Source organism: Anabrus simplex, chromosome 1 (assembly GCF_040414725.1).
Source record: "Anabrus simplex isolate iqAnaSimp1 chromosome 1, ASM4041472v1, whole genome shotgun sequence".
In the NCBI taxonomy this organism is placed as follows: domain Eukaryota; kingdom Metazoa; phylum Arthropoda; class Insecta; order Orthoptera; family Tettigoniidae; genus Anabrus; species Anabrus simplex.
Window position 1 is genome coordinate 1,337,259,584 of NC_090265.1, and position 16,640 is coordinate 1,337,276,223.

Genomic DNA, 16,640 nt, shown 5'->3' on the forward strand with positions numbered 1-16,640 from the left:
TTACTTCCCTTGGGTGGTTGACATTGTCGATGTTATGATTGGTTGAATAATGCATACGGCCCTTTTGACGTAGTGCACGTTGGACCAAACCTCATTAGCAAGGGGTGTAGTGTGTATCTCTTTCCTTGTTTGTCATTTTCCATCCCCGTCTTTGTTCCGATATCCGCTCTTCCGTGTGAAGATTTCAGTTGGACTTGTCATCAGTGGGCACATTAATTTACACTGGAGGCTTTTATGGCTTAAGTGCATAACCAAAACATGACAATATCCAAGTACGGGGAATATACTTGAGCAGTGGGAGGTATCTTTGCTGCCTTCTAGTGAAATGCCTGTACTGAACTCACTGAATGTAGCACTCACATATCCAAATATATTAAGTTGATTATTTTTTCCATGAGCCTATTCGACTTATGGCTGCTATACGTCCCTCCACACAATGTTGGTGTCAGAAAACGCAACCGACCGTAAATATGGGTTTAACTCATATAGAGTGCCGACCCAGATAATTGAGGAAAGGCCAAGCAGAAGACAAATGTCATCATCATCATCATCATCATCATCTGTTTACCCTCCAGGTTCGGTTTTTCCCTCGGACTCAGCGAGGGATCCCACCTCTACCGCCTCAAGGGCAGTGTCCTGGAGCTTCAGACTCTTGGTCTGGGGATACAACTGGGGAGTATGACCAGTATATCGCCCAGGCGGCCTCACCTGCTATGCTGAACAGGGGCCTTGTGGAGGGATGGGAAGATTGGAAGGGATAGGCAAGGAAGAGGGAAGGAAGCGGCCGTGGCCTTAAGTTAGGTACCATCCCGGCATTCGCCTGGAGGAGAAGTGGGAAACCACGGAAAACCACTTCCAAGATGGCTGAGGTGGGAATCGAACCCACCTCTACTCAGTTGACCTCCCGAGGCTGAGTGGACCCAGTTCCAGCCCTCGTACCACTTTTCAAATTTCGTGGCAGAGCCGGGAATCGAACCCGGGCCTCCGGGGGTGGCAGCTAATCACGCTAAGCACTACACCACAGAGGCGGACAGAAGACAAATGTGTTAAGATTAAGAGTTGTTTTGTGATTGTAAGTAGGATGACACGATTCGTAATTCTTCTAGCTTCCTGTAAATGTATAACCCGTGTAGATACTTTATATATTACGCGTTACTATGTGCTACACCACAAAATTACCGGTCGAGCCCCTTTGGCGCAGTGGAAAGCGCGTTGGACTTCTAATTCAAAGGTCGTGGGTTCGATCCCCACAAGGGGCGCGAGCGTTTTTGTAAAGAATATGCTCATTACCATAACACGTGCTGCATGTCTCGACACAAACGATGCAAGGAAACTCATAACACCTTACGTACCTTTACATGTTCCGATTCTCTTTACTTCATAGCTTCCTTTGAAGAATACCTGCGGCAGGTACACACATCCTTTTGAGACAGACAGACTTCTGTTAACAGGATGTATGACAGAAAGAGTCCGCCTCTGTGGTGTAGTGGTTAGCGTGATTAGCTGCCACCCCCGGAGGTCCGGGTTCGATTCCCGGCTCTGCCACGAAATTTGAAAAGTGGTACGAGGGCTGGAACGGGGTCCACTCAGCCTTGGGAGGTAAACTGAGTAGAGGTGGGTTCGATTCCCACCTCAGCCATCCTCGAAGTGGTTTTCCGTGGTTTCCCACTTCACCTCCAGGCGCATGCCGGGATGGTACCTAACTTAAGGCCACGGCCGCTTCCTTCCCTCTTCCTTGTCTATCCCTTCCAATCTTCCCATCCCCCTACAAGGCCCCTGTTCAGCATAGCAGGTGATGCCGCCTGGGCGAGGTACTGGTCATACTCCCCAGTTGTATCGCCCGACCAAGGGTCTGAAGCTCCAGGACACTGCCCTTGAGGCGGTAGAGGTGGGATCCCTCGCTGAGTCCGAGGGAAAAGCCGAACCTGGAGGGTAAACGGATGATGATGATGATGATGATGATGATGATGATGATGACAGAAAGAAACTCATTAGAATCTGTCAACAGGACTAGAAGGTTTCAGGACTAGGTTGCATCCTCGATCGAAGGAACCGCTTGCAGTGTATGGTGAATATTATATCTCGTGTGTTCCTATGATGAAACCACACTTGCTAAAATGAGGGTAAGGTTCGAACCCCACTGTGGGCAGCCCTGAAAATGGTTTTCCGTGGTTTCCCATTTTCACACCAGGCAAATGCTGGGGCTTACCTTAATTAAGGCCACGGCCGCTTCCTTCCCACTCCTAGCCCCTTCCCTGTCCCATCGTCGCCGTAAGACCTATCTGTGTCGGTGCGACGTAAAACAACTAGCAAAAAAAAAATTGAGCAGATTAAGAAAGAAAGAAAGAAAGAAAGAAAGAAAGTTGCGCAATTAAACTTCCTGGACCGGGCGAGTTGGCCGTGCGCCTAGAGGCGCGCGGCTGTGAGCTTGAATCCGGGAGATAGTAGGCTCGAATCCCACTACCGGCAGCCCTGAAGATGGTTTTCCATGGTTTCCCATTTTCACACCAGGCAAATGCTGGGGCTGTACCTTAATTAAGGCCACGGCCGCTTCCTTCCAACTCCTAGGCCTTTCCTATCCCATCGTCGCCATAAGACCTATCTGTGTCGGTGCGACGTAAAGCCCATAGCAAAAAAAAAACTTCCTGAAATAGAGAGTTCCTGACGATTTCCAGAGTAATTCCTATCCTCTTCAGGCTATCATTACACCACGGCGGTGCAAATTAACTGATTTATTTATTTTGTCCCAACGTCGGCTTCATCTGCAGAGCATTGGATTTTACACTCCCTGACACTAAATGTGATCGAGTGAAGATTTCTAATGCTCCAAGAATGAGCACGACCGAAAGGAAGAGCAAATTATATGTGATAATACAACGTCATAATGCACAAAAGTTCTCTTTACTTACATTCATCACACCACACTACAAACCACCATAGAAACACGCAATACTGGTTAACTTCAGGTGTTTTATTCGGGTAACGTAACCACCGATACAACATCCTAAACTACAACGTAACGTAAAACATACTCTGGACGTTGGTTTTTCATGGTTTCCCATTTTCACACCAAGCAAATGCTGGGGCTGTATTTAAGACCACGGCCACTTTCTTCCAACTCCTAGCCCGTTCCTTACTATCGATTCTAAGTTAAGCATTTCAAAGGCGTTATTGTCTACCCGAAATGTGGCATTTTGGTTATTCTTGGTCTATTGCATTCAGAATATAGTTTCTGGGTGTTCCTGGACGCATCCGATAATAAAGAGCTCCTTTGTTCAAATCATCGAACAGATGGTTGAATCTACCATTGTCTTCCTTTTAGCTAGTGTCAAGGGTATAGCCATGGGCAGGTTACTGGGGGGGGGGGGGGTTATAACCTCCTCCCATGGCTGTTTCACAACAGAACATAAACGGAGACTGACAATAAGCAAGTGAATGTCGACTCAAAGTGTTGGCTCTTTTGAACATTCACAGAGTCATAATTGTAAAACCAACAGATCTCTTGAATTTATTTTCTAAGAAGCATCGAAACTTGGACTTTAGATTGTAATCTGAACATAAACTGTTGATCCTGATCTTCTTGTTCTTGTTCTGTATTTTAATGTATGATTTTGTAGTGTATTGCAATCTGTGAGAATCTGCTTCAGTGAGAATTGACGGTAGAATGAGCCTGTAGTCGATTCATCTCCTTAGACAAGGCTGTAATCTTTCACCTTTCATCTTTCACCTTTGCTGTTCGTAGTTTACATGGATCATCTGCTGAAAGGTATAAAATGGCAGGGAGGGATTCAGTTAGGTGGAAATGTAGTAAGCAGTCTGGCCTATGCTGACGACTTGGTCTTAATGGCAGATTGTGCCGAAAGCCTGCAGTCTAATATCTTTGAACTTGAAAATATGTGCAATGAGTATGGTATGAAAATTAGCCTCTCAAAGACTAAATTGATGTCAGTAGGTAAAAAATTCAACAGAATTGAATGCCAGATTGGTCATACAAAGCTAGAACAGGTCGATGATTTCAATTATTTAGGTTGTGTGTTCTTCCAGGATGGTAATATAGTAAGTGAGATTGAATCAAGGTGTAGTAAAGCTAATGCAGTGAGCTCGCAGTTGCGATCAACAGTATTCTGTAAGAAGGAAGTCAGCTCCCAGACGAAACTCTCTTTACATCGGCCTGTTTTCAGACCAACTTTGCTTTATGGGAGCGAGAGCTGGGTGGACTCAGGATATCTTATTCGTAAGTTAGAAGTAACAGACATGAAAGTAGCAAGAATGATTGCTGGTACAAACAGGTGGGAACAATGGCAGGAGGGTACTCGGAATGAAGAGAGAAAGGCTAATTTAGGAATGAACTCGATGGATGAAGCTGTACACATAAACCGGCTTCGGTAGTGGGGTTATGTGAGGCGATTGGAGGAGATAAGGTTACCTAAGAGAATAATGGACTCTGCTATGGAGGGTAAGAGAAGTAGAGGGAGACCAAAACGACGATGGTTAGACTCTGTTTCTAACGATTTAAGGATAAGAGGTATAGGACTAAATGAGGCCACAACACTAGTTGCAAATCGAGGATTGTGGCGGCGTTCAGTAAATTCACAGAGGCTTGCAGACTGAACGCTGAAAGGCATAACAGTCTATTGTACCCGGATGAGATAGGCCCTAGTTTCATGATTTGATTTTTTATAAGATAAATACAGATATATAGGAATATTAAATGGAATACAGTGTGAGTTTTGTGTGGACGGGAGGATTTCAACATAAGCTAGTACTGTCCGTCGCTACAGTTAAGCTTGTCATTATGGGGAGAATGTTTCTTGGTCAAAAGCTAAGAGGATTAAATCTAGAGTTCACAACAACAGAATAATGACTACAAGGAAGTGAAAGAGTAGGTATTTCGGAACAATGGCAAGCAGGTGCAGCACCAATACCGAGAATATGACGTACCATTATTTTCCACTGCCTCGAGGCATTTTGTGTTGTCAAGTTGCAAGGAAGAGATTTTAAACTAACCGATGCGGTGTTGACCAATGGAAAAATTTATCATAGGCCCGCAGATAAACCAAGAGTGAACTCCAGTTAGCTTCTCCGATAACAGTAATTAAATTATTCCAACCACATAATTGAATAGAGGGGATTTTTGGGATATCATTCCCATGTTGATTAATTGTAATCGTAATAAATTAAAGTAATGAATTCGTGGAAATGACCCACGCTATCTCGCCATTGGTCAAGATGAGCACGCCATCAGGGACGCCGAGTTAGCGCGCGAAAGGTGGAGGACAGGAATTAAGTGATATTTCTATGATCACCGAACGATATGAGTTCAGAATACGACACATGAATGTGTATCGCCAGTTTATTAAGTAGGATAAAGCAAGGGATCAAAATCCACCTGCATATGCCAATTTAGGATAACCAACCCCCCTCCCTAGAAGATGACCGCAGATGACCCCGGCGGGAAACCATGTCGTCCATAAATAACCAGTAGTGGAACCTCACATCAACCAAGGAGCAGCTGACTGTCGTAGCGAGAGGTCGTACGTGCCTGTCGCTCCACTTTCTCTCTCCTTGCCAGGCGCTCAGTACTTTCAAGTGCTAACCAGGCAGCTGTACTTATTAGTACGACTTCGAAAGAGCTTTTGTCTGAGCTGAGCACTTCTCAGTGCTCGCTTATTCTCTTTCAGGAGGACCAGGATGAAGAAGACGGACGTGTGGCGATCGCCGCACTACTGCTGGGCAGCGGAGGACAACGAGATGACTACGGCGGACAACGAGTCGCCTGCACCCGAGCCGGAGCCGCAGCAGGGGGAGCCGGAGATCGAAGTGGAGACGGAGCCGTACAGGGACGGGTGCGACCCCCCTGATGGCTTTTTCTTCTCCGAAGGCCACACCGATCCGCAGTACGAGGCGCTGCTCGTATACTACAGGCCGGGGCGCTCTGTAACTTCTGAACGGGGCCTCGTCCTGGACAGAATGCGGCGCCCTCGCCGAGGAGGCAGGATCATCTCGACAACCATGGCCCATCGAGAGCTTCCTACCAGGAGGCCTCATTATCCGGCATCACGACCAGGAGCGGATGCGCGACGCAGAGAAGGAGCTTTCTTCTCTGTTCCAGGTCATCCGTCTACCAGGGAGGGACGGCGTGCCAGGGATGAACACCGGCGCAGTCAGGGCTGCGACGGAGACCAGGGAGACGGCGAGGAGGCTAAGGAATAGGGCGGTTAACACCGACCTAGTCCTGGCCACCCAGCCGGCGACCAGCGACGCCACCACGGAGGTGGGTCATGACGCCCTCTGGCGCCGCGACTGTGCGACTTCAGTGGAGGATGACGCCCCCTGGCGTTCTGAGGCTGCTGTCCAGGCCCAGCCTGCCAGCACGTCTATCGAGCTGCAGACCTCGATGTGCGCCCCACAGGACAGGGAACGCAGTCAAGCGTTAGCACCGACCGACGCCGCCACCGCCGCCAGCCAGGAGAAGGAAGAAGACGGCGACGCAGCGGAGCCATCAGCTACCCTGGGGTCACCAGGCCGGGAGGAGGGCCACCAGGACGAGGCCTCTTCCCCTGCCGAGAAGCAACCCCTGGAAAGAAGAAGAAGACGACGCCGGACCAAGAAGCAGAAGGCGACGCTGGCCCACCAGGAGAGGGCCGCCCAGCCGGAACCCAAGACTGCTCCCAGGACAGCAGTCAACCGAGGAGCCAATTAGGAGAGGACCTCAGCGGGTAGCGGCAGTCAGGTGAGAGCGAAACGTCCCCCTCAGCAGCTCTTGCAGTATTTCCGCTGCCTGAGGTGGGGCCACCGTCAGGTCAGCTGTGGGCTCGAGGTGAGGTGCAACCGCTGTGGTGGTGATCACCACTACACGGCCTGCGCAGCACTTAGAGACGCGCCAGTGTGCGCCAACTGCTCGGGGGGCCACCCGGCCTCCCATCGCAGTTGCCCTGTCTACCGGGCAATGGCGCGGGCAGAGAGGAAGGAGGCCCGGCGCCATGACCCACCCCCTTCCAGGAGGCCCCCGCCTCGGCGGGCTTGGCCTCACTCTCCGGGATCGGAGACTGGGTACGAGGTACCCCAAGGAGGTGGTGTCGTGCGGCGGTCCCTAGTGGTACTTGACGCATGGCTCCGCAGCCGGCAAGGACCGTGCTAGTCACAGCAGTGCCCAGACGGACTGATCCCCAGACGATGGAATGGCAAGGAATTGGTTTATGTTTTGTGCATGTTACCTGTTCCTAACTAACACAACCTCTGGTCTTTTTCCAGCCCACATCCTTGCATGTGCTATCAAAAGATGTCAGGTTTTACATGTAGGCTCCTTCTTCTTTCTGCCTATGTGGTTTTTCCCTGACCCTTCAGTACCAAACTTCAACACCATATACCTAATACAATATCGCCTGGTAGCGTGTCTGACATGGAAACAGGCAGATACTCCTTGTATCACTTCCCACTCTTCCCTGCTATCTCTTTCTTCTTCTTAGAAATAATAGCATGTCGGAGGCCATGTAGATTGAGTCGTTGGTCACGCGGGGGGAGCGGGCTTCGGGGGCCCCCCCGAAGAAAAAAACTCACATCAACCAGTTCTTACCAGTCACCAGTTGTTATCGGTCACCAGTCGTGTCAGTCGTATGAAGTAGTTGAGACTCTGACACGTTGACTCTGTAAGTCAGTACCTAGGGACGCATTCGAAGTCAGTTAGAGCTGAAAGTGCGTGAGTTGTTAGGAGAATGAAGACGAACAGTGAGATTATCCATAGTACCGAGTGTAAATAATCAGTACAACTGTATGTTGAATTTAATAAATGTCATGTGATTAAATAATAAATAATTAACGGAACGCCGATAGTACCTTTGGAAGGCAGTGTGCGGAGCCTGAAGTAAATACCTCAAGATAGACGGTGAATAACTATCCGAGCAGGGAACTATAGGAGCTAGGCGATTATCAAGACGGCTTAGAAATAAACCAGGAAGTGCCGGTTGAAGACGCGATACGCGCCGGTTCAAATGAACGACACTTCGTCGTAATGTGTCACGACGTGTGTTTCGGGCTTACATGAAGAATATATTGTGCGAGTGTCAGGGATCGAGGCGCACCTATAAGTGTTTTTTATTAGTATTCTTGTATAAAATAGTGTAATAAGGTGTTAATCATGGGTAATCGCACAGAAGTGCTTTGCTGTGTTAATTTTATATTGTGCGACATGATGGACGAGTAAATCACCATGGGGCCGTGAGGCATATCTTCCGCTACGAGACAATGGAATTCTACATAGGAATGAGTACACAAATTTTATATTTGGGGATGTTATCGCGACTAAACGGGGTTCAATGTACATTAATTATGGTTACTTAACATGGTCCGCCTCCCGAGTCCATGATTTTATTTTTTTGTTAGACGGACGATCTAATTTATATTAACGTAATAATGGGTTAGATTAATTAATTTGAGTATTTGTTTGTTGTATATAATGTAAATATGGGATATATTTCTTTCAATTAATGCATGCTGTTTGTAATACTTTGACTTAAGTTCATTTCAAGTGTTAAATTCCTTTTTGTGCTAACCCATTTATTTGATTTCAATCACTGCGGTGATTATTTGTATGTTAGTTAGGAATATTTTCTACCAGACAGCCAGATTATGAAAGTGCCAGAGGATGTAAAATTTGTGTTGCGTACGGAAGGTCATTAAAATAATAATAATAATAATAAAAATTATTTGAAGAAGAAGAAGAAGAAGGATTTACTTTTTTATATTTTGGACATAATAATGATGTTGGGAGTTGAAATGAAAAATTTGAGATTTTTAAATAATAATAAAAATATTTGAAGAAGAAGAAGAAGAAGAATTTACTTTTTAATATTTTGGACATAATAATGATGTTGGGAGTTGAAATGAAAAATTTGAGATTTTTAACTAATAATAATAATAATAATAATAATAATAATAATAATAATAATAATAATAATAATAATAATAATAATAATAATAATAATAATATTTGAAGAAGGAGAAGAATAATAAAAAGGAAGCTACTTTTTTATTTTTATTTTTTGATGAGAATAATAAGAGCGAGAAGTTGAAGTATTATAGCGAGGATGATTACGGGTTACGATAATCACGATTTCCACACATAATAATATTGTTCCATCTGCTATGGGCGTTTGTAAGATCTATATAATAATAATAATGCTCGGTGTGTTTGCGAGAAAGAAATAATAATAATGTTTGTGAGTTGGCAAAGGAAAGTAAATTAATAATAATAATAAGATTGTGTGCGTTTGCAAGTTAAAGTATAATAATAATAATGACAGTGCTTCGTGAGTTAGCCAGTGCAAATATAATAATCAATGTGGAGATGACATGTAGCGTTAAAGACTTTAATTCGCGTAGTCAGTTTGATTTTACGTAAATTGTTGATTTCACGTTTGGACTTTATTTTAACCATTAAAATTTGTTTACAAGCGATAGAGGCACGTGAATTAGAATGGTCACGATATGTTAAAAGCCCAGAGTGGTTTGAGCCCATATTTAGAGTTGGAAGTCATGAGGGACGAATATCCGGCGTGAAATAAATTGGGCCGTATTGTTTGTAATGATGAAATAGATGAATCTCAAGGTCTAAGATGATATAAAATGCATATTCCGGTGTTATTAGTGGCAGAATCCACGCACCGAGGATTAATTTATGAATTAAATGTTTGAAGAGTTCCGATAAAGGGAAATGGACTTCAAATTGGAAGGAATAGTTTAGCAATCGCCGACATTGGAGGTATTTGCCCAGCCGCGATGTGCCATAGGTTGTGAGATGTGTCTTGGGAGGACGTGTGTCCCCATATAAATTAACGGCAGTACGAAACTGAAGGTACGGTCCAGAATACCATGTTGTCCCGACCGATATAAAGCAGATCTTAGTGGTTCATAACGGGATTTAACATATGTGACTAAATTCTAAAGAGTGGAAATTAAAATAACATCTTTCCATTTTTAATAATAATAATAATAATAATAATCATCATCATATGTGGTTCATGTTTGTGGGTTACTGTATTCACGTCCTAGTTCGTGAACCATGGGCAACGGCTGAGTGGCCTAGTAAGTGGTCCTGAGAGTCGGGGTACCAGTTGCTATGGAATGGGAGTGGGCATCTCGGACATATTCTGAGTCGTGGCCCTCCTTGTGCTCAGGCGGCTAGGACTACACAATTCACCGGTGGTCCATAACCCGTTAGAGGAGAGATCCTCACTTGGACTATGTGCAAGTAGGGCAGCATCCTGCTTCATGAATTTACCGAGCTCAGAACATTTTAAGCAAGCCTCGGACCTATGGGAGTAATGGAGTCCCACTCCCATTTGACAGGCGAGGGACTCCTTGGAAACAACTTGGCGAACGAAATGGAATTCGATGGGGAGCTATCAATATTAACGGGGCTTATGGAAGAAAGAAGGTAGAACTTGCTGAGTCAGCAAAGAGGATGCATCTGGATGTGCTAGGAGTAAGTGATATTCGGGTAAGGGGAGATAAGGAGGAAGAGATAGGAGATTATAAAGTGTACTTGACGGGTGTTAGAAAGGGAAGTGCAGAGTCTGGGGTAGGGCTCTTTATCAGGAATACCATTGCACGCAACATAGTTTCTGTTAGGCACGTAAGTGAGCGAATGATGTGGGTAGATTTGTCAGTGGGAGGAATTAGGACAAGAATTGTGTCCGTGTATTCACCATGAGAGGGTGCAGATAAGGATGAAGTTGACAAGTTTTATGAAGCATTGAGTGACATCGTGGTCAGGGTCAACAGCAAGGATAGAATAGTGCTAATGGGCGATTTCAATGCGAGAGTTGGGAATAGAACTGAAGGATACGAAAGGGTGATTGGTAAATGTGGGGAAGATATGGAAGCTAATGGGAATGGGAAGTGTTTGCTGGACTTCTGTGCTAGTATGGGTTTAGCTGTTACGAATACATTCTTCAAGCATAAGGCTATTCACCGCTACACATGGGAGGCTAGGGGTACCAGATCCATAATAGACTATATCTTAACAGACTTTGAATTCAGGAAATTTTTTAGGAATGTACGAGTTTTTCGGGGATTTTTCGATGATACAGACCATTATCTGATCTGTATTGAACTAAGTATCTCTAGGCCTAGGGTAGAGAAAGTGAAATCTGTCTGCAAACGAATAAGGGTAGAAAATCTCCAGGACGAGGAAATTAGACAGAAGTACATGGATATGATTAGTGAGAAGTTTCGAACAGTAGACAGTAAACAGGTTCAGGATATAGAAAGTGAATGGGTGGCATACAGGGATGCTGTTGTAGAAACAGCAAAGGAATGCCTAGGAACAACTGTGTGTAAAGATGGGAAAAGGCGAACATCTTGGTGGAATGATGAAGTGAGAGCAGCCTGTAAACGTAAAAAGAAGGCTTATCAGAAATGGCTCCAAACAAGGGCCGAGGCAGACAGGGATTTGTACGTAGATGAAAGAAACAGAGCGAAACAAATAGTTGTTGAATCCAAAAAGAAGTCATGGGAAGATTTTGGTAATAACCTGGAAAGGCTAGGTCAAGCAGCAGGGAAACCTTTCTGGACAGTAATAAAGAATCTTAGGAAGGGAGGGAAAAAGGAAATGAACAGTGTTTTGAGTAATTCAGGTGAACTCATAACAGATCCCAGGGAATCACTGGAGAGGTGGAGGGAATATTTTGAACATCTTCTCAATGTAAAAGGAAATCATCATGGTGGTGTTGCAAACAGTCAAGCTCATGGGGAGGAGGAAAATGATGTTGGTGAAATTATGCTTGAGGAAGTGGAACGGATAGTAAATAAACTCCATTGTCATAAGGCAGCAGGAATAGATGAAATTAGACCTGAAATGGTGATGTATAGTGGGAAGGCAGGGATGAAATGGCTTCATAGATTAGTCAAATTAGCGTGGAGTGTTGGTAAGGTACCTTCAGATTGGACAAAAGCAGTAATTGCACCTATCTATAAGCAAGGGAACAGGAAGGATTGCAACAACTATCGAGGTATCTCATTGATTAGTATACCAGGCAAAGTATTCACAGGCATCTTGGAAGGGAGGGTGCGATCAGTCGTTGAGAGGAAGTTGGATGAAAACCAGTGTGGTTTCAGACCACAGAAAGGCTGTCAGGATCAGATTTTCAGTATGCGCCAGGTAATTGAAAAATGCTACGAGAGGAATAGGCAGTTGTGTTTATGTTTCGTAGATCTAGAGAAAGCATATGACAGGGTACCGAGGGAAAAGATGTTCGCTATACTGGGGGACTATGGAATTAAAGGTAGATTATTAAAATCACTCAAAGGCATTTATGTTGACAATTGGGCTTCAGTGAGAATTGATGGTAGAATGAGTTCTTGGTTCAGGGTACTTACAGGAGTTAGACAAGGCTGTAATCTTTCACCTTTGCTGTTCGTAGTTTACATGGATCATATGCTGAAAGGTATAAAATGGCAGAGAGGGATTCAGTTAGGTGGAAATGTAGTAAGCAGCCTGGCCTATGCTGACGATGTGGTCCTAATGGCAGATTGTGCCGAAAGCCTGCAGTCTAACATCTTGGAACTTGAAAATAGGTGCAATGAGTATGGTATGAAAATTAGCCTCTCGAAGACTAAATTGATGACAGTAGGTAAGAAATCCAACAGAATTGAATGTCAGATTGCTGATACAAAGCTAGAACAGGTCGATAATTTCAAGTATTTAGGTTGTGTGTTTTCCCAGGATGGTAATATAGTAAGTGAGATTGAATCAAGGTGTAGTAAAGCTAATGCAGTGAGCTCGCAGTTGCGATCAGCAGTATTCTGTAAGAAGGAAGTCAGCTCCCAGACGAAACTATCTTTACATCGGTCTGTTTTCAGACCAACTTTGCTTTATGGGAGCGAAAGCTGGGTGGACTCAGGATATCTTATTCATAAGTTAGAAGTAACAGACATGAAAGTAGCAAGAATGATTGCTGGTACAAACAGGTGGGAACAATGGCAGGAGGGAACTCGGAATGATGAGATAAAGGCTAATTTAGGAACGAACTCGATGGATGAAGATGTACGCATGAACCGGCTTCGGTGGTGGGATCATGTGAGGCGAATGGAGGAGGATAGGTTACCTATAAGAATAATGGACTCTGTTATGGAGGGTAAGAGAAGTAGAGGGAGACCAAGACGACGATGGTTAGACTCTGTTTCTAACGATTTAAGGATAAGAGGTATAGAACTAAATGAGGCCACAACACTATTTGCAAATCGAGGATTGTGGCGACGTTTAGTAAATTCTCAGAGGCTTGCAGACTGAACGTTGAAAGGCATAACAGTCTATAATGATAATGTATGTATGTATGTATGTATAATCATACTCCAAGTGAATCTTGTCTTAAATCAATTGCGTAGTGCCAAAGTAGACTGAAATTGTAAAGGTTTAGGCATTTAACCATAAATGTCGCTAACGGTAGTGTAAACGTGAAATCATAATAATAATAATAATAATAATAATAATAATAATAATAATAATAATAATAATAATAATGAAAAGTTGAAGAAGCAGAAGATGAAGAACTTGCAATAGTATTTTGAGAATAATAATTATGATGAAAGGAAGTTAAGAGATTTCTGGACGATGATTCATTGTTACGAATATAGTAATAATAATAATAATAATAATAATAATAATAATAATAATAATAATAATAATAATAATAATAATGAAAGTTGAAGAAGCAGAAGATGAAGAACTTGCAATAGTATTTTGAGAATAATAATTATGATGAAAGGAAATTAAGATATTTAATGGGCGATGATTCATTGTTACGAATATAATAATAATCATAATAATAATATTAATAATAATAATAATATTTATTAGGAAACTGATCATTAAATTGTGCGGATAAATTACGAGGAAGAACGACCCTTCGTTTGAAACGTCGGCAAGGGTTGGCATATAATCATCCCGGATGACAAATGATAATAATCAAATATAGGATTATAATTGAAATTAATGATAATAATAAATTAATTGATGGTAGTCACAGAATATGATAATGATCAGATAAAGAATAGTAATTATTATGTTATTTAATAATCATAGGAGAATATGATAGGGACAGTCGTCCTGTGTCGAACTGCTCAGAACCAGATGTTGGGTTTTTCACGGGGAGATTGTTAGCGGTAGATACGTAAATAACCCACGGACGGCACATGTCTTCATTGCCAGAGCGTAGTAATGAACCTTTCCGTACGTCTTGTCGTATTGACAAGTGTAAATATTAAAATAGGCTTTGAGTTAATGAACTCTACCTGGCGTGTTTGTGAATCTGGAAATAATAGGCTAGAGTTTGTCCGTACTATAAATTTCCGTTTTTTCGAGGCGATAACATTTCCACGGTGGGTGTCCGGCTCACCAGAATGTACATACCGGAAGTGTCTCATGTCCAAACGGGACGAGGAGATGACAGTAAAAAGTTACTGTCATGCCTTCGTCTCCGAAAGAAGATCTCCGGCGGTGAAACGTCCACTCATACGGATGTGAATTCGATCCCCAGTTACCAATTGGGGCGAATTCACCAGATGTTTACACTACCAGAGTAGTGAGGTAAATCCAAGTAGTATGTCATTTATTTTTCAGGATGGAAGTGTCCCAATGTAATAATTGTCATCATGTGTAGTATGCAAATAAGTGAATAAATTGCTCCTCATTGCAATTTCAATAGGAAACAGTTTCCATATTTTTTTATTGTAGTTAGTCCAGTATGCCCATGGAATTTAAGTTGTCACTTCCCAGTCCTATTGTGGAGTCAAAAATTTGTATCCATGAATGAGTCGTCCCCCGTAACCTTAATTTGCATGCCCCGTTCATCTTTGTGTTCATTTGATGCCCCGATATATAATTTGATTTTCTTTATATATTCTTTTTTATCGTTTTCGAACTTATCACCCCTGAGATAAATGCTAGTCTGGGACTCAGGAAGTGAGCGGGTGCACTATAATGATAATGTATGTATGTATGTTGCAATCTGAATGTTAACATAATTAACTTGTATCAGTGTCCTAATAATGACACGCACCACACACTCACAAGCACCTTCATTGTGTTCTATCATTATTTTTTACGAATAACTATAACCCCTCCACCCCCATCGGTCGATCTTGGTTACGCTACTGGCTAGTGTTAACACCGATGCCTTCTTTTGTGATTTTTCCTCGACGCCTCATCAGGTAGTAAATCTCCAAAAGTAAGCTAAAGCCTTATCATCCATCTCACAGAATCTTTAATGATCTTATTAACTTGACAACGCCTAGTACAGAAACTCACACAGACCTGTACGGAGTACAGATACCAACTGACAGCCGAGCGAAGTCGCCTGCAGTGGACGACCCCAGTCTCTTATAATCGCATAAATCAAAGTCGCCTGTAGTCGCCTCATCTCGTAATCGCGTGTAGTCGCTTCCAGTGGACGAGCAGCCTATAAATGTTCTTTTGAATCTGTCAAGCAAGGTTATTGTAGTACATTTCTAATGTATTTAAAAATCGCACCCCCCCCCCCCCCACTGTTGGGATCGAACCCACAACCTTCAAATTTGACGTCCAACGCGGTCTCCGCTGCACCAAGCTCGGCTTCAGATGATGCAGATTCGAACGGAAATGACTAGCGCAGAGTAGTAAAGTGAGATTTTGTCCGCGTCTGTGGTGTAGTGGTTAGTGTGATTATCTGCCACCACCGGAGACCTGCGTTCGATTCCCGCCTCTGCCACGAAATTTGAAAAGTGGTACGAGGGCTTGAACGGGGTCCACGCAGCCTCCGAAGATCAACTGAGAAGAGGTGGGTTCGATTGCCACCTCAGCCATCCTGGAAGTGGTTTTCCGTGATTTACCACTTCTCCTCCAGGCAAATGCGGAGATGTTACCTAACTTAAGGCCACGGCCGCTTCCTTCCCTCCTCCTTGTCTATCCCTTCCTATCTTCCCATCCCCCACTAGGCACCTATTCAGCATAGCAGGTGAGGCCGCCTTCGCGAGGTACTGGTCATACTCCACAGTTGTATCCCACGACCCAAAGTCTCACGCTCCAGGACACTGCACTTGAGGCGGTAGAGGTGGGATCCCTCGCTGAGACCGAGGGAAAAACCAACCGTGGGGGGTTAACAGATTAAGAAAGAAAGAAAGAAATGGAGAATTTACTCTCGGAATTTGGTAATAAGATGTATAATTACCAAATGAAGCGTCTGAAGAAAAAATATATGAAAGTATACACTGCAGGCAGCGTTTTCCCCAGTTATAAGAAATAACGGACAATAACAGCATTCCGCCTCCAGTGCTAGGGATGAAAAACGCTACGCTAGAGGTACCACCAAGGGTACGCGGGGTCCTGTCAGAGGTAGGCAAATATATCGCTCCTTCTAACCGTTTTGCAGTACCAGTTTAGAAAAAGTCGAGCCTTCTCATTTTCAATAACATCTTGTCTTGATTTAGTGCTTCCGTCTACCATGACCACAAAGTCCCCTTTCCTAAAAATCTTTCTTTCTTAATCTGCTTACCCTCCAGGTTTGGATTTTAGCTCGGACTCAGCAGGGCTCCCTCCTCTACCACCTCAAGGGCAGTGTCCTGGCGCGTGAGAAGTTTGATCGGACAACTAGGGAGGAGGGCCA

The 16,640-nt window shown here is 43.8% G+C and overlaps 1 non-coding gene across 1 annotated transcript; it reads left to right on the forward strand.

Moving 5' to 3' along the window:
* Positions 1–1,186: 1,186 nt before the first annotated feature.
* Positions 1,187–1,259, forward strand: TRNAR-UCU (transfer RNA arginine (anticodon UCU)). Its single transcript has one exon. It is a non-coding gene; the product is annotated as a tRNA-Arg (tRNA).
* Positions 1,260–16,640: the final 15,381 nt, after the last annotated feature.